This window comes from Nuphar pumila, chromosome 15 (assembly GCF_984573655.1).
Source record: "Nuphar pumila chromosome 15, dmNupPumi1.hap1.1, whole genome shotgun sequence".
Taxonomy (NCBI): Eukaryota; Viridiplantae; Streptophyta; class Magnoliopsida; order Nymphaeales; family Nymphaeaceae; genus Nuphar; species Nuphar pumila.
In genome coordinates, this window is record NC_143263.1 from 71,866,631 (window position 1) to 71,889,927 (window position 23,297).

The 23,297-nt window shown below is 39.4% G+C and overlaps 1 protein-coding gene across 4 annotated transcripts in view; it reads right to left on the bottom strand.

The window, feature by feature from the left end:
* LOC149815566 (shaggy-related protein kinase epsilon-like) overlaps positions 1-21,367 on the bottom strand; it is a 46,764-nt gene extending 25,397 nt beyond the window's left edge. For all 4 annotated transcript variants that reach the window (XR_016427840.1, XR_016427839.1, XM_089988469.1 and 1 more), the window contains exon 1: positions 21,131-21,367. The gene's annotated coding sequence lies outside the window, so the exon portion shown is untranslated. The remainder of the gene's footprint in view (positions 1-21,130) is intronic.
* Positions 21,368-23,297: the final 1,930 nt, after the last annotated feature.

Sequence of the window (23,297 nt, forward strand, 5' to 3'; positions counted from 1 at the left end):
CATGTCAACAATGGAGTTGAAATACTTTGTTATTAAGAAATGACCGAGAACCATTTAGTGTGTATTGATACAATCGGTACAAAGGAAATGATTGTGGATCCCCTTACTAAAGGGCTAGCACCGGAATTAAGTTCCCAACATATAATGGGGATGGGTCTGTTTAATTCATTTTGATGTATGACAATACATTATGGTTATATGCGATCACATTTATGAAACTAAATTGATTCTATATGGTTTTGTGCATTGTTGATGTTGTATAAAGTATCTCTCATTTGGGTAGAGATAATAGCAGAATAACAATATTAAAAAGGACCAATAGAATAGGTTAGAGATCAACTCATTCATAAAGATAATCTTAACATACTAAAACACTGAAAATGAATAATATTATAGTGCATGAAAATATGACATCTCGTAACTCGTATGATTCATTCTTCTGATACAGAATAGCATGTGAACCCACACGAAAATTAAATTAAGATAACGGTAAAAAAACTCAATTATGTGCTTATTTGTGTCAATGGGTCAAGTGGGAGAATGTTGGACATTTCGGATTGGGTCCAACCAGAGGTGACCCGATTTGACACAAGGCACACCAAAAGATAAGAAGTGGGGAGGTGATGTGGACTCAGTAAGCACCAATCCACTATCCAAGATCCAAATGGATCTCGATACGTGCGGAAGCGTTTCACGGGAGTGAGTCCGAATAGGACTATGGAAAACAGAGTTTTTGGGACCCATGTGCTCTGTTTCGACAAAGGCGATCCAAAGGAAAGTCATGCGTGACTCACGCATCTTTCTAACGAATATGAAATCACAAGATTTTCCACGGACTCGAAACTGGGACTGGTAGGCAAGTCTGCGACAAACTCCCGGTTCAGCAAACAGTCTGTTCGAAGGGGTCTTTGACCCCTCAGACAAAAGAGTTTATGAAAAATCTCAACGGATGAAATATAAGTCAAATCCAGATCTTTCCAACGAGCTATAATTTGAATTTTTCTGAGTTTTCTATGATCCTCTATGGATTTTTAAACTTTCAAAACAGTATGTGGTATTTGTTATAAATTGTAATCTAGGGTTCGTAACATGCACTCACATCAACATGAATTTCAGACTTGCAAACGTACGAATCAAATGAAACTCAGAATAGTAATTAGGTTCAATAGTATTTCAGCTAACTAATTCAAGTTTCATATTCACAAATCATGCAGGAAATTTCAAAAAATCGAGAGACTAAAAAATCTAAATCAGGATATTAACAAATGCTTTAAATTCCCGACAACAGCAGATAGATGGATAATTTTGAGACACTTAGACTAAGATCAGCCATGATGTTGAACATAAAAGTTTTAGGGTTATGGCTTAGCTTTCCACGGAATCAAACAAATCAAATTTTCATGGAGGGAATCGAGAGGAATCCCAAAAACACGAAACACTATCTGGAGTGTTCTAGACGGGACAGGAGCTGACAGGCTCTGTCCGACCGACGGTTTCACATAGAATTTTCGGGTCCCTGCCGAACAAATCAGGCCGCAATCTCAACAGCAATGTTGAAGGTTTGTGTCTTGGCTTTCTAGAAAGCCCAAGAACACTAAAATTGGACCAGTATCTAAGCAGATACAATCAATTCTTTGGAGTCGTCTCTGACAACTCTAGAATTGGGATTCCGATTTTTGACAAAAAAACGAAATGGATAAACCACAATGCTCAGAATCAAGATATGACTGGAAATCGCATTCAATAACATAAAATGTTTTTAAACACTCAGTACATTGACAACAATCAATTAATTTGCAGTTATATTCAACAAACATCAAGATTGAAGCATAAAAATAACAGGAGATCAAGGGATGCAAACACAATTTCATAAAGAAGATGGTGCGGCTGTGTTGCAGCCAACACCATCACTAGTTCGTGGAAGGTAGGAGATGTTGAGCCCTCAAGCCGTGGACATGACTCCTGCAGCAACTCAACCTACGTGACCTTCTCCAATAGAACCTTCGAGCACACACCAAGCTCCAACTCGCATTTTCCTTTCACCTTCTTCCTTGATGTCGTAAGCAGGCAACTTGTCCGGGACTTTAGCCACTTAACCGAGCTGAATCAAGCCAAATAGTAAACAACAAACTTGTAGAGAAGGATCTTAGCTTTCCAGCAAGCTAAAAATCATGCAATTTAGACCAATATTTGAGGAGATACGGCCAAAATATTGGGACTGTGTTCACCCTTCAAACAGCCTCTTCTCCTCTTTCATCACTATTTCAAATTTCTTTTCTTTTTTTTCTCAAAACAACAACCACCAACCCTCATGGTCGACCACCATAAGGGTCTTAAGCTCTCAAATGGTGAAATGATGATGCCACGCCCCAGCTCCAATCACTCACAAAGGGGGGTGGGCTTCTCCAAGTTGTCGCCCACTTGCCCAATGCATGGGCTCCTTTTGAAAAAAAAATGCATCATTGCCTCCAACAGCCATATGCTCCTTTTCTCAGTCAAACTTGGAGTTTGACTGGAGCCTTTGGTTGTCCACATGAAGTGGCACCAACTAGTATTGGACCTCAAGTGGTTTGGATCTTGTGTAAGATCCAAACGTTCGATATTCTGCATCCAAATCAAAAAATGCAGGAAAAAAAATCTACTCGACTTCCTCATACACCCTCTAGTGCCGCAAATCAATCCTACAGGGTACTAGAACTATCCGGATCCGTACAATCTGGTACCTAAAAAAAATTTACTGTTGTAACGCCCCGAAATTTTAACCCAAAATTTGAAGATTTTTTTTTATATATATATAACAGCGGAAACAAGAAATAATATAGGGTTAAGTATTTCGAGACATTACGGTGGAGAGAAAATGCAACACATTTATCTCATTCCATTTATCAATGAAAATTAACAGAGTTATAATTTATATGAACTGTTAAAAATTACAATAAACCCAAGCGATTCCTCGAACAATAAATCCAAAAACCTCGATCCGATGCCTCATCCTGCAGCCGCTCATAAACCATATTCTTTACCTGAAAAAAATAGTAAATTGATTGGAATTAGACTACCACGTCTAAGTAGGAAAACTGTAACTCTTAATGCAAGTACATCATGAGTCTAGTATATGATGTGGGTGTCAAGTGTAAATCTTTAGCATATACAATAGCACGTAAAGCAACAACAATAATCAACAGTCATATACGTGAGCAGGTAGTACATGGTATGCAACATTAATAAGCAAGTGAGTTAAGTTATGCAACAACAATAACAATAACATGTATAACTTTCATGTAATAGTTCAATCATCTCATATTTACCCATTTCAGGATTTCAGTTCATTTAAATTTCAAAATATAGAGCATCCTGAAAGAATATGCACATGTCCCTTGAGTAACTTCACTCACTGTGATACCTAACTGTTCTAAATAGTGTTTATATTATCTTATCCCGCGGGTACACACGGGTCAAGGCAACCATCACAGAAGAGAACGTTCGGGGGTATATTATTCAAAGTTGTTTTATTAACCCGAACATTCTAACTGTGACTGAAATCCTAAGGGAGCGACCAGTGACCGAGAGAACCTCCCAAAGGCCAAAACCAAAAACAGGATGCATCCCTAACTTCTGCAGAAGAACAAAGAGCTACCACCTAGGACATATTGGTAGTCCGGGTCCCCCCCCACAACTCCGAGGACTGGGGACCATCGAGTCACTTTAGCTCGAAACAGATAAACACATGTCCCCGGAGTTTTGTACCACCTACCCTCTCCAAGGTAAGCCCGAATCTGAGTGGGTTAATCTTTTCATTTAATTATATTCCCGAAGTATGGGGCATTTCCCCAACTTCCTTCTACTATCATTGCAGTAAAATTCCCAACCTTAGTCATTTTACCAAGGTGTATAAACCAGTCCCAGACCTTTGTCATATTGATTGCATAACCCACCCAAAGTGCTTCGGTGCCTTTAAACCAGTCAAGCACGAATGCCCCGATGCCTTTAAACCAGTCGGGCAACCATATTATATTTTCTTTTTCCATGTGGATTCACATCATAACTTCGATGGTCTATGCCTGACCCTCAATACATTCGCTTGACATTCATATGTCCATAACAAACCGACCCATAGGTTCGGTTATCAAATCATCATTCATCATCATTATTATTATTTATTTATTCTTTAATAGAAAAATTGCCACAACGCCTCCATGTATAAAAAGGGTGGCATGCATTAAAAGCTCTGCCAACAAGCAAAGACACTCTTGGTGTCCCCTATTGAGCATGCAGGGTAATCTTAGAGATTTGGTAATACAACTATATACATTTTTCCAAACACCTTCTCATTTGAACATTCCACAAGATATATAGCTTAGTTGGCATTTAATACTTTCAGCAAATATGTAGTGTTAGGCAATAGTATTTCAGAAAAATATATACAGTTTAACATGCATATGAACATTGGAGAATAAACATCTTCATGGCCATTTGCACCTTCTAGATGATATATACTTAATGGCATTTTGCCTATTTTAAGGAATATGCAATTGAACATGCTAAATTATGCAGCTTAGTATATAAAATTGAATACCATTTTACCATTCAGCTAAATAAGCATTTGAGCATTAGCTTAATATACAGCTTCATGTAACAGTGAATAACAACCTAATATGCAATTAAGTTTGCATTGAATATCAACTTGATATGCAGCTTTGTACGAAATTGAACATACACTTACTATGCAGTTACATAGGCATTGAGCATCTAACTAATATGCAGCTTCATATGGACCCGAGCATCCACCTATAAGCATCTAAATAGGAATTTGCATATCAACTGAATATGCCTGTAAATATTAACTTAAATTTCAACTTAACATGAATCCAACTAGATTCTCATGTATACTTGCTTCCAAGGTTTCTCCCACAACAGATTACCAGGTATGTATATTTAGAAATAGCAAATGTTTCAATCTGTTTCCAAACAATTTTAACAATCCCATAAAATAAGCATGTTGATTCCTAATCCTATCACATGATGTTGTGAACCTATAGATTTCATTTAACAGAGATCACTGATATCACATATAGGGCTAGTAAAACTAAATTTTTCAGAAACCTATGATGAAACAACAAAATAGATTAACATGATCCTCCTTTGAGATCCAACAATAGTATGGCTAGTATGACCATTTTATAAGAATCAACAATTGAGAGAAGTCTACATTTTCAGAGGCTCACTTAGCACACCATAATTACAAATAGGTTTTTATCATTCTTATCATCATAGCACGCAAACCAATAACTCAAGTACCCACGTCGGGTAACTCATTCATATATTGCCCTCTTAGGCAAATCACATATCCATATATCACTATATACTCCATCGTATGTGTGAAACCAATTTAAAAACCCCATTCCTCAACACAACTATCATACCACATTCAAGCAGTTCAAATAATACATTTTCTGACAGAAAAAAAAAACAGTTTAAGCAGATGTAGATCTGTCCCGACACCAGAGAAGCCTGGCGAATGCAATTCACTGTTTAAACATATTACAAAGTCTGATCTGTTGTTTCAACCTTGAAATCACGCGAACCAGATTCTAGTTTTCTTGAAAGCCATGTGGTATAATCACAGAACCACTATCTGAATGTATAGTCATTTAAATGCATAAGAGCCTAAGTCAATTCCAAAATCCGATACAGAGTTTTAACATCATATGTATTTATAAAGACCTAGAAGTGTTTAGTTTATAATCCTCAAATCAATTTAACCAACCAATGAGGCATTTCAAACTCAAGTCACCATTCTATTGACCTGCATTGAGCATAAGGATGCCATATTTTACAAGTGAAACAATCGTGATCGGTTAGCAGAAATTAATTTAACATGTTTATATTCTCAAAATGAACAGACGCAAGAATCGGTTAACAAAATTTACTATAAGTAAGCTATACGTTCAGAATGAAACCGACACATTCGGCTAACCAAGAATTAACCTAATGATGAAATGTGTTACCGAATAAAACTAACATGATATCGACCAACCGAACTCATATCGACAGGGTATGTGTTATGTGATAAGACTAACATGATCAATCAACAGGGATTTCATCAGCATGATAAAGCATACAAAAATTTCAATGTTTCCTCCACCCAAATACTGGAATGAACACCCCTAAATTATGTCATCTAACCCCCAAGAATCAAACCCCCAAATCTGAGGTTATCAAATACAAGAAATCGGAAACCCCACGGTTGGGGCGATCCAGCCGAAACTCCAAATCGATCGGATTTGGGATTTTTCAAGTTAGGGTTATGCAAGAACCCACAAATCGATGGGATCAGATATTGCCGAGTTAGGGTTTGGCAAGAACCCACCCAAATACGAGACTTAGGCTTTTCCGGCAGCCAAGAATCTCATCAGACACTCGGTGCATGCCAACCACAGGGTTTCTCCCTGACCAACCCAATCACACCCAGACTAATTCAATACCCAGCAAGAAGAGATACAGGAATCCTACCTGTTTCGGCGCTCATAAGTTGCTGTTGCGGAAGGAGGGCCGCCGGCTCCGGTGAGGGTGGTTGCTGCAGCGAGGCATCGGGAGTCGAAGAAGTATGCGAGGGAAGGGGAATCGGCAGCATCACTGCTGGCTGCTGGAAAGGAAACGGGAGGGGAAGAGCGCAGGGGGGAAGATGCAAAGGGTGTCGGCTGCCCCTGCTGGCGCGTGCAAAAACGAGAGGGAGCTGGGAGGAAGAGGAAGGCATGAGAGGAAGAGAGGTGTGGGAGGGGAGTAAATAAGGCAGGTGGCCCCGAAACGGAAGGAGGTAGTTACCTCCTCCTCCCCGGCGGCTGCGCACACCCCTTCCCCTCTCACGCCATCGTCTGGCGTTAGGGTTCACTCAGAACCCTACGCAGCATATCGAGAAGCCCAGTATCGGGTAAAAAAAAAAATTAAACACTTACCTTGCGTACGCGGGGTGCGGCTCGGGTCTGGATCCATGACCCGGGATCCAACCGAGTGTTGGATCCGCGTCCCTCTTGCGATGTGGATCCGTGAGTTGGATCCATATGGATCCAACCGTAAATTTATTAAAATTATTTATATATATATATATATATATTTATCTATTTATTTCTAATATATGTATATGATAATATATATATATGGACCCGAATTGATATGGGTCCCGGATCCGAATCGTGGATTCCAACAATCTATTATAGATCCAACATTAAAATTTTAATTAGATCCATACAACATTAGAATCTCCGAGGTCCAGGATCCAAAAGAAATACTGTGGGTCTAAACTTCGCATAAGCTACTACGGATCCCATGAAAGTGTTATAGATCCGATATTGAAATTTTCCTCACTAAAATCCGGTTTTAACATCGTGGATCAACTCCATTTGTCCTGGATCCAATATCCAATATGACCCTGATAGGGAGGATCCAATATCAAAGATCCAATCCATTTGCTTAAAATTCCTTATTGGTTATCCACTTAAAATGTTTGAGATCTGTTAACTAAGATTCAAATGGAACAATCGAAGTTCTGAACAGGGTATAAAGGTTCCAACATTGAAGATCCAAATAGAATATCTGATATCTAAATACAATTAACACATACAATAATAAAAATTATCTGATATTCAGTTCAAGAACATAAAATTCAAGTTTATTTATCGGATAAAATTCATGGGTATTACATCCTTTCCCCCTAAAAAGAATTTTGTCCTCGAAATTTCATTGTAGTATTCCCGTAGAGATCGTAGTCTGAGAGGATTGGTATCGTCAAGGACGTACGTATGTGTGCGAGCTCCCTACATATAACCCACATATAAATATGAGGACAACACACGATGAGTTTCTAAGAGAAGTTTGGAGCTAAAATTTGGTCTCGACAAAAATTCATATATGATTCCTTTAATGGCAAAAATGTAATGAATCACGAGAAAATCTTAACCTAAGACAATTAGAGTGTATTTTCACTAATTCCTAGTGAGGATAGACACGACCTGATATTCTTTTAGCTTGTTCTTGATTATTGGATAGAGTTTTCCTTTATTTTATCATAACCATGTCATTGTTTTTGTCTTTGTTATTTCTGATGGACTTTTTATCCTGAATAACCTCCACTTATTCCTACTTCTCAAGGCTTTGCACGGTTAGTTGTCTCCAATCGAGATCTCGCCCAAGGCATAATTCTCTCACAGAATGACTCATCTATCCACGAAAGACATAAACATAACATTGTATCAAGACCTAAAATCAATAATGATCTAATTCTGCTATAACCAAAGCCAAATCTCTTGATCCCTAATAGGCTATATCAATTAATCTCAGCAAATTCTCTCAATTTGACATGACTCTTTATTAATTAAAGGTTAACAAGATCCATGTTGAATCATCTGGTCTAGGAAATGCACAACCCCACACGGAATTACTGCCCTAGATGGTATACCCGGTCTTGGACATTACACTTCCTCACAGGAACTTACCGTCCTTGCGGCTGCCCGTTCTTGGACAATGTATTTCCTCACGGAGATCTACCGTTCTAGCCGGATTACCTGATCTTGGTCATACACGCCTTCCCAGATAACCTTTTATGGAAAAGGTCTTCAACAGGTGCCAAAATAGTGATATATGCATAACTACGATCGACCGCTCTCAAGGTCGGTAGCCACCAATATGGGCACAAGTATACATATCATTAATATGCATCATCACTTCATATGACTCTAAAAATCATGGAATCACACTTTTTCACCAATAAGGCTCCATGAATCATAGTTCACTAGTGAACTTAAGCATATATCGCATGATTTCAAAATTTGAGATCACGTGGCCTTTCAATTAGATCATATAAAAGCATATTATCCTATACACCATATCATTACCACTCGGAGCATTGCATTTTCCAAATCTAACCTCGAAGCATGAGTTCTATACAATGTGATCATCTATATATCAAGAATCAACTAAACCTCAAGATACGTAACTTCTACGTAGTTCGAGTGATGCAGATAGGATTCCAATCATATATGTATCTGAGACATTCGGATCATCATATCATGTGAATTGATAATTATTATATCATATCATATTTGATTATTTCGACGTGAAACACACACACATATCTACTAAGAAATTTAATCAGATATCCATGACACAGACATCAATCATGATAAATCCATTCGGACAATCATAATACAATCATCTACAGAGAAACTACGTAGGCGTGATACATCATTCCCTAATAAGTCCAAATTAATCAATTGTAGGCGTGAATTCACCTATATGCTAATATGAGAATCACAATAAAAGAACAGGTATTATGATAAATAACAAAACAAAATAACTCATACTCACAGAGCGTTTGCAGGGTGTGGCACGACCGTGATCTTTGATTTATTGTTCCCAAGCTCTGATACCATAACTGTAACGCCCCGAAATTTTAACCAAAAATTTGAAGATTTTTTTTTATATATATATATATATATAACAACGGAAACAAGAAATAATATAGGGTTAAGTATTTCGAGACATTACGGTGGAGAGAAAATGCAACACATTTATCTCATTCCATTTATCAATGAAAATTAACAGAGTTATAATTTATATGAACAGTTAAAAATTACAATAAACCCAAGCGATTCCTCAAACAATAAATCCAAAAACCTCGATCCGATGCCTCATCCTGCAGCCGCTCATAAACCATATTCTTTACCTGAAAAAAATAGTAAATTGATTGGAATTAGACTACCACGTCTAAGTAGGAAAACTGTAACTCTTAATGCAAGTACATCATGAGTCTAGTATATGATGTGGGTGTCAAGTGTAAATCTTTAGTATATACAATAGCACGTAAAGCAACAACAGTAATCAACAGTCATATACGTGAGCAGATAGTACACGGTATGCAACATTAATAAGCAAGTGAGTTAAGTTATGCAACAACAATAACAATAACATGCATAACTTTCATGTAATAGTTCAATCATCTCATATTTACCCATTTCAGAATTTCAGTTCATTTAAATTTCAAAATATAGAGCATGCTGAAAGAATATGTACATGTCCCTTGAGTAACTTCACTCACTGTGATACCTAACTGTTCTAAATAGTGTTTATATTATCTTATCCCGCGGGTACACACGGGTCAAGGCAACCATCACAGAAGAGAACGTTCGGGGGTATATTATTCAAAGTTGTTTTATTAACCCGAACATTCTAACTGTGACTAAAATCCTAAGGGAGCGGCCAGTGACCGAGAGAACCTCCCAAAGGCCAAAACCAAAAACAGGATGCATCCCTAAGTTCTGCAGAAGAACAAAGAGCTACCACCTAGGACATATTGGTAGTCCGGGTCCCCCCCCCCACAACTCCGAGGACTGGGGACCATCGAGTCACTTTAGCTCGAAACAGATAAACACATGTCCCCGGAGTTTTGTACCACCTACCCTCTCCAAGGTAAGCCCGAATCTGAGTGGGTTAATCTTTTCATTTAATTATATTCCCGAAGTATGGGGCATTTCCCCAACTTCCTTCTACTATCATAGCAGTAAAATTCCCAACCTTAGTCATTTTACCAAGGTGTATAAACCAGTCCCAGACCTTTGTCATATTGATTGCATAACCCACCCAAAGTGCTTCGGTGCCTTTAAACCAATCAAGCACGAATGCCCCGATACCTTTAAACCAGTCGGGCAACCATATTATATTTTCTTTTTCCATGTGGATTCACATCATAACTTCGATGGTCTATGCCTGACCCTCAATACATTCGCTTGACATTCATATGTCCATAACAAACCGACCCATAGGTGTTAAAACATATGTAATAATACCATAATACCCGATAGGGGTATTATGGTCATTTCACAAAGTACCCCACAGGGGTACTTATTTTGCTTCTCGTATTTCACTATTTTTTATTTTTCTTTTTATTTTTATTTTTGTATTTTTTGGATACCGAAAAGGGGCCCCACAATGGAGTCGTTGGGGCCCCCAACGGTCACATATGTGACCGTTGGGGGCTCCCAACGACTCTATTGGGAGCCCCTTTGGTCTCCTCTTCTTATAAATAGGGGGAACCCCCCATGTATGTTGTATTGCTCTTGAGAGCTCCTCTTCAATAATAGTGATATTATTTTTCATGTGTGTAGCCTTTTTATAAGGCCCTTTGTATATCCCTTAGTGGATTTTCTCTCTTGTGCTTGTTGCATTTGTCCGTGTGGGACATAGTGAATGCTTTAGCATTCTTAGTTTCTTCCGCTTATTTCATTACATGGTATCAGAGCCATAAGATCTTCTAAAGGTAAAATCTTGTCTCTCTCTACTTCCTTTCTTTCTCACATCTTCCTTGTGTAGCAATGGAAGTCAAGATCGATCTATCATTCAAACTCAATGGAAAAAATTAGATGATGTGGGCATCCGCAATGGAGAATAATCTCAAAGGCAAGAAGCTTTGGGGTTATGTAATGGGAACCGTTCCGGAACCCCAACTTAAGCTCACAAAGATGGAAGGAGATCAAGAGAAAGCACTTGAAGGCGATGCTCGTCTCAAGGCCATTGAAGATTATAATCATCAAATGGAAGATTGGGAGAGCAACCATGCAAAAATCCTTGCATGGTTTATGAATAATGTCGAACTTAAGGTATGTGCAAATATTGCAAAATTCCGCCGGGCAAATGAAGCTTGGTTTTTTATGAAGGGTATGTTTACCCAAAAGGATCTTGCAAGAGCTTATTTCTTGCAAGAAAAAGTAAGAACCACAAAACAAGGCGACATGAGCATACAAGATTACTATAGTGCTCTAAATCCTTTGTGGGATGAATTGGCTCTTTTAGAGCCTAAATGGGTATCTATGGAGGATGTGGTTCTAAGACAAAAACAAATGGAACAAGATAGATTGTTTCAATTTTTATTTGGGCTTCGTCCCGAATTTGAACAAGTGAGATCCTCACTTCTCCATAGATCCACGTTTCCTCCCTTAGAAGAAGCTATTGCCGAGATTACTCAAGAAGAGACTAGGCATAGCATGGGTAAAAGCATAGAGGAAGTTCTTGCCGTATCTAAACCCGGCAATCATGTTAAAACATACAAACCACCTCATTTTGGTAAGCAAGGGAGTGGTGGAAGAAAAATGATTATATGTCACCATTGTTATGAGCCGGGACATATTAAACCCGTTTGCCCAAAGCTAAATGGGGCATTCAAGCCAAAGGTGGCTTCCGTTGAAGAATCCACCACCAAAGAAGATGACGGCAAGAACGGGGATCTCAAAGACACTCTTGGACAAATCTCCTTGGCTCTTCAACAAATCTTAAAGGTCACTTCTTCCACCTCCGGTGCCGCCATTGCCTCATCATCACCTCCCGGTACGTACTCTTGGATTTTAGATTCCGGAGCTTCTTTTCACATGACCCCTCATGAAAATGCATTAACCAATGTGCACATCAATTCAAAAATGTCTTGTGTCTCTACGGCCGATGGAACTTTTCTCAAAATAAATGGTGTTGGAACTCTTGATTCTAAAAATGTTCAAAATTTCCTTGTTCCAAAAGTTAGAATAGTTCCAAAATTAAATCTTAACCTCTTTTCCGTTTCTCAAATAGCCGACCATGGATGTGAAATATCTTTCTCATCCCAAGGGTGCTTTGTGCAGGATCTCCGGTCCGGGAAGCGGATTGGGCAAGGCCATAGGAAGGGAGACCTTTATTTTATGGATAATTTAATGCTTCCAAATACCTCATTTTGTACTTATGTCCAAGACAAAAATATTGAAACTTGGCATAAAAGGCTTGGACATCCAAGTTACTCTAAAATGTATCTTTTTCCTTTTGGACACAAGTTTTGTAAAGAAAAAGATATCAATTGCAAAGATTGCATTTTTGGCAAAATGAAGTCTACTCCTTTTCCTATTAGATCCTTTGTGACAACAAGACCTTTTGAATTGGTGCATTCCGATGTTTGGGGGCCATCTCCGGTTCTATCTAAAGGTGGTTATTCATATTATGTTACTTTTATTGATGATTATACTAGATATGTATGGATTTATTTTCTTAACTTTAAATCGGAAGTTTTTAACTTCTTTAAAGAATTCCATGCAAAAATTCAAAATCAATTTCAAAGTCAAATATCCATTCTTAGATCCGATTCGGGTGGAGAATACTTATCAAATGATTTTCAAGCATATCTAAAACAACATGGCATTTGTCATCAAAAATCTTGCCCAAGAACTCCTCAACAAAACGGTCTAGCGGAAAGAAAACATAGACATATTTTGGAAACCACTAGATCCTTACTCATTTCTAAAAATATCCCGAAAAAATTTTGGGCCGAAGCCGTGTTAACCTCCACCTATTTAATCAATAGGATGCCATCTTCAAAATTGAATAATATCTCTCCCTATGAAAAACTTTTTAATATGACACCCGACTACAATCGTCTTCGGATTTTTGGGTGTAAATGCTTTGTTCTTTTACATAAAAGAGATAAATTGTCACCTAAAGCAATAGAATGTGTATTTTTAGGATATGGTGAAAATCAAAAAGGCTATAGATGCTTTGATCATAAAAACAATAAGTTATTTGTCTCCAAAGATGTAACCTTTTTAGAAGATGAAAATGGATTTGACATATTGGAAAAATCAAATGAAATTGATTATATGTTTATCAATGATCTTTTAGAAGATTCAAATGATGACTCTTTGAGTCATCCGGAAATTTTAGAAAATACTCATGATTCTCATGATGATGATGTATCACCAACTAATGGTGACAATCTCCAAGTATACACTCGGCGTGAGGAAGCCCAACCTATTAGTGCTTTAGAAAAATTCTTGCGGCTTAATGAACCCCTAGAAGAAACCTCCCTTAGGCGTTCTTCTAGATAATCAATTCCACCTAATAGGTTTGTCTCATATGAAACTCTTTCACCTAAATATAGAGCTTGTCTAATAGCCTTGCATTCTTACTATGAACCCTCCCATTATAATCAAGCAAAAAGTATACCTCATTGGGTTGAAGCAATGAAAGTTGAACTAGATGCTTTAAATAAAGCTAAAACTTGGGAAATAGTTCACCTTCCTCCAAATAAGAAAGCTATAGGATGTCGATGGGTCTATAAAGTCAAAACAAAAAGTGATGGTTCCCTAGAGCGCTATAAAGCTAGATTAGTTGCTAAAGGATACTCACAAGAATATGGCATCGATTATGAGGAGACTTTTGCTCCCGTGGCTCGCATGACAAGCGTTAGAACTTTAATTGCGGTAGCATCATCTAAGAAATGGCCTATATTCCAATTAGATGTTAAAAATGTCTTTCTTAATGGTCAGTTGAATGAAGAAGTATATATGGATCCTCCGCCGGGAATCAGTGTTAACCAAGGACAAACCCTTCGGTTATTAAAAGCCTTATATGGTCTTAAACAAGCCCCTAAGGCTTGGTATGATAGATTTAGTGCTATCATGTTACAATTGGGATTTCGCTCATGTTATACTGACACTGCTCTTTTTGTTAAAAATGCAGGTAATAGTATCATCATCCTTCTGCTTTATGTTGATGATATGATCATCACTGGCAATGATGAAAACGGTATTCTTAAAGTTAAAAATATGTTAAAACATAATTTTGATATGTCTGATCTGGGTTTTCTCAGGTACTTTCTTGGCATAGAAGTTGCATACTCTCCTCGAGGGTATATACTGTCACAGATGAAGCTTGCTGCAGACATATGCTCCAAATCTGGGATTTCAGATGATAAAAAGGTGGAGACTCCCGAGGTTATCAATGCTAAACTACGACTGGAGGATGGAGTTCTGCTGGACGATCCTACGCCCTACAGGCAACTCATAGGCTCCCTCACCTATCTGACTATCACCAGGCCCGATATTGCTCATGCTGTGCACTCTGCAAGCTAATTTCAGCATGCTCCTACATCTGTGCATATGAGTGCTGTGCTCCGGATCATTCGATATATTAAAAATACTTTGACTAAAGGGCTATTCCTATCCTCAATCTCTTCCTTAGATTTACTAGCTTATACTCATGCTGACTGGGGAGGAAACCCAAATGATCGAATCTCAACTACTGGCTTTTGTGTATTCCTAGGAGATTCGCTAATTGCTTGGAGGTGCAAGAAACAACAGAAAGTCTCATTGTCTTCTACTGAAGCAGAATACAGGGTTATGGCAACCACTACAATGGAGCTGGTGTGGCTTCGAAGTCTTCTTCAAGATATGGGAGTCGAAATTACCGGGGCTTCGAAGCTTTGTTGCGACAACAAAAGTGCTATCTACATTGCCAGCAACCACACTTTCCATGAGAGGACGAAACATATTGAAATGGATTGTCATTATGTACGTGATGAATATCTTCGTGGGACAGTAACACTGCCATATGTCACTTCAGAATATCAACTTGCTGATTTCTTCACCAAAGCCCTGCCTGCTCCTCGCTTCTTGTTCCTCCTTGGCAAACTTTCAGTCATTCCCCCGTAAAGTTTGAGGGGGGGTGTTAAAACATATGTAATAATACCATAATACCCGATAGGGGTATTATGGTCATTTCACAAAGTACCCCATAGGGGTACTTATTTTGCTTCTCGTATTTCACTATTTTTTATTTTTATTTTTATTTTTATTTTTGTATTTTTTGGATACCGAAAAGGGGCCCCACAATGGAGTCGTTGGGGCCCCCAACGGTCACATATGTGACCGTTGGGGGCTCCCAACGACTCTATTGGGAGCCCCTTTGGTCTCCTCTTCTTATAAATAGGGGGAACCCCCCATGTATGTTGTATTGCTCTTGAGAGCTCCTCTTCAATAATAGTGATATTATTTTTCATGTGTGTAGCCTTTTTATAAGGCCCTTTGTATATCCCTTAGTGGATTTTCTCTCTTGTGCTTGTTGCATTTGTCCGTGTGGGACATAGTGAATGCTTTAGCATTCTTGGTTTCTTCCGCTTATTTCATTACAATAGGTTCGGTTATCAAATCATCATTCATCATCATTATTATTATTTATTTATTCTTTAATAGAAAAATTGCCACAACGCCTCTATGTATAAAAAGGGTGGCATGCATTAAAAGCTCTGCCAACAAGCAAAGACACTCTTGGTGTCCCTTATTGAGCATGCAGGGTAATCTTAGAGATTTGGTAATACAACTATATACATTTTTCCAAACACCTTCTCATTTGAACATTCCACAAGATATATAGCTTAGTTGGCATTTAATACTTTCAGCAAATATGTAGTGTTAGGCAATAGTATTTCAGAAAAATATATACAGTTTAACATGCATATGAACATTGGAGAATAAACATCTTCATGGCCATTTGCACCTTCTAGATGATATATACTTAATGGCATTTTGCCTATTTTAAGGAATATGCAATTGAACATGCTAAATTATGCAGCTTAGTATATAAAATTGAATACCATTTTACCATTCAGCTAAATAAGCATTTGAGCATTAGCTTAATATACAGCTTCATGTAACAGTGAATAACAACCTAATATGCAATTAAGTTTGCATTGAATATCAACTTGATATGCAGCTTTGTACGAAATTGAACATACACTTACTATGCAGTTACATAGGCATTGAGCATCTAACTAATATGCAGCTTCATATGGACCCGAGCATCCACCTATAAGCATCTAAATAGGAATTTGCATGTAAATATTAACTTAAATTTCAACTTAACATGAATCCAACTAGATTCTCATGTATACTTGCTTCCAAGGTTTCTCCCACAACAGATTACCAGGTATGTATATTTAGAAATAGCAAATGTTTCAATCTGTTTCCAAACAATTTTAACAATCCCATAAAATAAGCATGTTGATTCCTAATCCTATCACATGATGTTGTGAACCTATAGATTTCATTTAACAGAGATCACTGATATCACATATAGGGCTAGTAAAACTAAATTTTTCAGAAACCTATGATGAAACAACAAAATAGATTAACATGATCCTCCTTTGAGATCCAACAATAGTATGGCTAGTATGACCATTTTATAAGAATCAACAATTGAGAGAAGTCTACATTTTCAGAGGCTCACTTAGCACACCATAATTACAAATAGGTTTTTATCATTCTTATCATCATAGCACGCAAACCAATAACTCAAGTACCCACGTCGGGTAACTCATTCATATATTGCCCTCTTAGGCAAATCACATATCCATATATCACTATATACTCCATCGTATGTGTGAAACCAATTTAAAAACCCCATTCCTCAACACAACTATCATACCACATTCCAGCAGTTCAAATAATACATTTTCTGACAGAAAAAAAAAACAGTTTAAGCAGATGTAGATCTGTCCCGACACCAGAGAAGCCTGGCGAATGCAATTCACTGTTTAAACATATTACAAAGTCTGATCTGTTGTTTCAACCTTGAAATCACGCGAACCAGATTCTAGTTTTCTTGAAAGCCATGTGGTATAATCACAGAACCACTATCTGAATGTATAGTCATTTAAATGCATAAGAGCCTAAGTCAATTCCAAAATCCGATACAGAGTTTTAACATCATATGTATTTATAAAGACCTAGAAGTGTTTAGTTTATAATCCTCAAATCAATTTAACCAACCAATGAGGCATTTCAAACTCAAGTCATAATATATACTTTTGTCAAGGATATGCAGATCAGAAACTATCAATAAAGTCAGTTCGCGAGGTTGGTCGAATTGTACACCATTCTATTGACCTGAATTGAGCATAAGGATGCCATATTTTACAAGTGAAACAATCGTGATCGGTTAGCAGAAATTAATTTAACATGTTTATATTCTCAAAATGAACAGACGCAAGAATCGGTTAACAAAATTTACTATAAGTAAGCTATACGTTCAGAATGAAACCGACACATTCGGCTAACCAAGAATTAACCTAATGATGAAATGTGTTACCGAATAAAACTAACATGATATCGACCAACCGAACTCATATCGACAGGGTATGTGTTATGTGATAAGACTAACATGATCAATCAACAGGGATTTCATCAGCATGATAAAGCATACAAAAATTTCAATGTTTCCTCCACCCAAATACTGGAATGAACACCCCTAAATTATGTCATCTAACCCCCAAGAATCAAACCCCCAAATCTGAGGTTATCAAATACAAGAAATCGGAAACCCCGCAGTTGGGGCGATCCAGCCGAAACTCCAAATCGATCGGATTTGGGATTTTCCAGGTTAGGGTTATGCAAGAACCCACAAATCGATGGGATCGGATATTGCCGAGTTAGGGTTTGGCAAGAACCCACCCAAATACGAGACTTAGGCTTTTTCCGGCAGCCAAGAATCTCATCAGACACTCGGTGCATGCCAACCACAGGGTTTCTCCCTGACCAACCCAATCACACCCAGACTAATTCAATACCCAGCAAGAAGAGATACAGGAATCCTACCTGTTTCGGCGCTCATAAGTTGTTGTTGCGGAAGGAGGGCCGCCGGCTCCGGTGAGGGTGGTTGCTGCAGCGAGGCATCGGGAGTCGAGGAAGTATGCGAGGGAAGGGGAATCGGCAGCATCACTGCTGGCTGCTGGAAAGGAAACGGGAGGGGAAGAGCGTAGGGGGGAAGATGCAAAGGGTGTCGGCTGCCCCTGCTGGCGCGCGCAAAAACGAGAGGGAGCTGGGAGGAAGAGGAAGGCATGAGAGGAAGAGAGGTGTGGGAGGGGGAGTAAATAAGGCAGGTGGCCCCCCGAAACGGAAGGAGGTAGTTACCTCCTCCTCCCCGGCGGCTGCGCACACCCCTTCCCCTCTCACGCCATCGTCTGGCGTTAGGGTTCACTCAGAACCCTACGCAGCATATCGGGAAGCCCAGTATCGGGTAAAAAAAAAATTTAAACACTTACCTTGCGTACGCGGGGTGCGGCTCGGGTCTGGATCCATGACCCGGGATCCAACCGAGTGTTGGATCCGCGTCCCTCTTGCGATGTGGATCCGTGAGTTGGATCCATATGGATCCAACCGTAAATTTATTAAAATTATTTATATATATATATATTTATCTATTTATTTCTAATATATGTATATGATAATATATATATATGGACCCGAATTGATATGGGTCCCGGATCCGAATCGTGGATTCCAACAATCTATTATAGATCCAACATTAAAATTTTAATTAGATCCATACAACAATAGAATCTCCGAGGTCCAGGATCCAAAAGAAATACTGTGGGTCTAAACTTCGCATAAGCTACTACGGATCCCATGAAAGTGTTATAGATCCGATATTGAAATTTTCCTCACTAAAATCCGATTTTAACATCGTGGATCAACTCCATTTGTCCTGGATCCAATATCCAATATGACCCTGATAGGGAGGATCCAATATCAAAGATCCAATCCATTTGCTTAAAATTCCTTATTGGTTATCCACTTAAAATGTTTGAGATCTGTTAACTAAGATTCAAATGGAATAATCGAAGTTCTGAACAAGGTATAAAGGTTCCAACATTGAAGATCCAAATAGAATATCCGATATCTAAATACAATTAACACATACAATAATAAAAATTATCTGATATTCAGTTCAAGAACATAAAATTCAAGTTTATTTATCGGATAAAATTCATGGGTATTACAACTGTGATTCCGTAACATGACAAAATGAAATCGAAACATAAATTTACAATCTCTAAGAAAGATACAAAATATCTCAGATGTTGCAGCATGATATTAAAAACGGATCTAGGTACATGAAAATCCAATTGGACCCGGATGGTCCTGCTCAATTGGATCTGCCATGGATCGCATCATGGATCAGATCTTGAGGATTGGATTTGGATCTAATTCGTCTTCAAAGCTCGGATCTTCAGGATGCTCTGCATCAGGAGGGTTGTTACGTGAATGTAAAGAGTTCACATTCATTATGGAATGTGAAGAGTTTACATGCATGAATGCCATGCATGTATCCCCCACTTCTTCTCCCCTACATAAAAAGGTCCTTGGTAGCTTGATGGTAGCAACCAAAGGATGATCTCTTTCACACATTAGGTTCAAGGGTCCTGCTCACCTTTCGACCTGACGGCCTGAGCTCATCGAAGGTGTCGATTGGCTCAAGAGAATGTCGACCACCTATATCCACCGATGTGTCTATCGAATCGTCCAAGGCCGCATCCGGTAAGTGGCTCTTCCGCGATCCATTTTATGCTAACAAAAAAACTATTGAGTTTTCACTACGAGGTGGGGAACCATATCTATTCTTTGTTAAAGGTCCTATGGACCTAGCCACCAGCGAACATGATGACCACGATCCAAACAACTTGCTAGACAAAGTTGTACCAGTCCCATTGAAGCAAGGTGATGGACACATCCAAAACTAATTAATTCTCCACGAATCATTTGAACTTGCAAATCTCAGGGATACTCCAACATTCTCATAGCAGGACTTTGAACAGTCTGATTGGTAAAAAACAACTATGAGTTTTCACTACGAGGTGGGGAACCATATCTATTCTAGATTTGAAGGTATCTTTCGTACTATTCATACAGAGCACTGATTCAAATGCTTTATCTAAAGCAATTGCATCAAATCCACCAGACACCTACAAAAAGTCCTGCACCCTACATCTACATCATCGTTTGTTCTTGCCAAGACGTTTGGGTGCCCAAGAACAAAAGAATTTAAGTGATTAGGCAATTCTCCGTTTTAATTTAAGAGAAGATAGGCAAGCTGGGGAACGACGGCAGTTCAAACCTGAAGACCACTCAGTTAGTGCGACTTACCATCCAGCTACCTCATTCGACTCCATTATCTCACATGCCAAATTGAAGAAGTGAAATTAAGACTAAAATAGATAGAATAGAAAGCAAATCAATGAAAAAGACAGCAAAATCAGCATAAGCAGATAAAACTACTCTCAATTGGACCAGAAAAAATCAAAGCAAGTGTGATCGGAGATAATCAACAAAAATCGCAAAATGTCCCACTAAAATTCCAACGTACAAGCAAGATAAGCTTAAAATAGGCAAATCAAGCGAATAAAAAACAAAAGAAAAAAACGAAACTCACTGAAATCCACGCGAAACACGCTAAAAATTACAGTAAATCAGAATATAAAACCTCGAAATTGACAGAATCGGAAACTCACCTTCTCAAAGAACCTCCTGAATCGGCTCCTCTGCTCGTTCTTCCACGACCTGGGAAAGCATGATCGCTCCACCGAAAGCTTCACGCTCGTCACTATCCTTTCAGAGACAACAATCCTTCTCTCTCTCTCTCAGAGAGTGAGCTGCAGCTGATCAGCGAGGAAGAAGGCAGGCTTAAGACCTTCCCCTTTTATACCCCCCGTCCATCCATACGAAGGTCAGGAGCAGCAGAAAACAGCAGGCAGGGCGGAACCCAAAGCGTTTCTAAATCCCCTTGATCCGAGGCGCTTGCCATCCGCCTGCCAGGCAGACGCTCGCGTGACAGCCTGGCATTCATCCCCCCACCTACGTTAGCTTCGGCGGAGAGAGGTTCGATCTTACGGCCCACCTCTTGAAGCGACACATGACGGTTGCTGACCTGGGAACAGTTATTAGGCCGTAGATTTATGCGCTGTAGAAGTGGGGCCCACACTAAACCTCATCGTGGGCCTTCACTGCCATCGAAGAAGAGTGGGCTCCATGTGCTGTCCGCGTTGGTCCCCGCTTGTTGGTTGGAGGCATAGAAGTGGGACCCACTTGTCGGTTCTCCGATTGAGCGGTGGTTGGGTTGGTAGGTTCGGACCGGGCTCAATTGGTGGGGCTAAATGGTGCGTTCATTCCCTCGGTTCATAAACCTGAGCCAGATCTGGTGCTAAGATCATAGTAGCAAATATCGCCGATATCCCTTCAAAGGGCTTGGCTAGTGGGATGGGGCCTAGGCCGCTAGGCAGGTGATTTAGGTTCAAATATCAGGGGCATCACCTCTTGTACTAGGTGAAGCATCGTGATTCTCTGAAGTCAAGGAGTAAGCCCACAGAGTTTTACGCTGCCATGACCGTAACCAAAGTACGGCAGGCAAAGCCACGTACGGCTAGGTCTTTAATTCTGGGGCAGTTTTTCACGTAAATATAAAAAAAAAAATCACCTATATATAAAAATACCACTGTTGTTTTGTAAATGTTGGAATAGGTGAGACAAAAACTTCATATTTTCAGAATATGGTCAGTCTTTGATTACTAATTTACACTTTGAGATACCAACGGGGGCTCTCTCTGTTAGTGCACGTCACCTTGTGTTGGGACGTTGCAAGTTCGAACCCCAAATGGTCTGTCTAACCTAGGGGTGGCAATCGGGTCGGGTTGGCGGGTCAGCATACCTCAACCCGAACCCGACCCGTTTATTAAACGGGTCGGCTGTGGCAAACACGAACCCGACCCGTTTAATAAACGGGTAACCCGACACGGCCCGCCAACACATTTAATAAATGGGTTGGGTCGAGTAAACGGGTTTTCAGGTTCGCGGGTTGGGTTGACAGGTTGACCCACCCGCCTAACCCGTTTATTAAATGGGTCAGCCGGGTTGGCGGGTTGGCATACCCCCAACCCGAACCCGACCTGTTTAATAAATGGGTTACGCGGGTCGACCCGTTTATTAAACGGGTTGGCTTAAGCCCAACCCGAACCCACCTAAGAGGCGGGTTGGCGGGTCGTGTCAGAAATAACCACCCCTAGTCTAACCCCAGCTTTCTCTGTCAAAAAAAAACAATTACACACTTTTCTTTTTCTTTTTATCAATAGTAACCACCTCACCTACTCGTGAGATCATTGGTGTAAAAACCCCAGACTCCTCTTGCTCACTGGACACGCCTAGACAAGTGAAGCACACTCACGGGTTTCGAAATCATGGTGTCCCTTCAGTTTGGTGACGCTCTTACGAGATGAACGGAGCCCTTGTTGGCAACTCGCTCAAATGTTATTTGGGTCAGATGATATCCGGCAAAAATCATAGCTCAAACCAGAGCCACATGTTACTCGAGCCTTGTTGGGCTCATTTGGATTGGACTCGCGCTAGTTGGATAACAATCACATGCAAGACTTTCCACAAATTGATAGACTGACAACCATTCATCTTGGCATTTCTCAAGGCCGGTGCATTGTCCATCTTGAGAAATGTGGTGATGGATAGTCAGCAGTAGTGGAGCTGCATGCATACTGCTGCATAAAAAATGGCCTTTACGTTTATTTAATCATGCATGGAATATGCCTAATTAAGTATGAATTGAATCAAATCTGGTCGGGTCAAAGTCACATGATTCAGATCCAGGTTGGATTTGAACGAGACCTCAAGCTC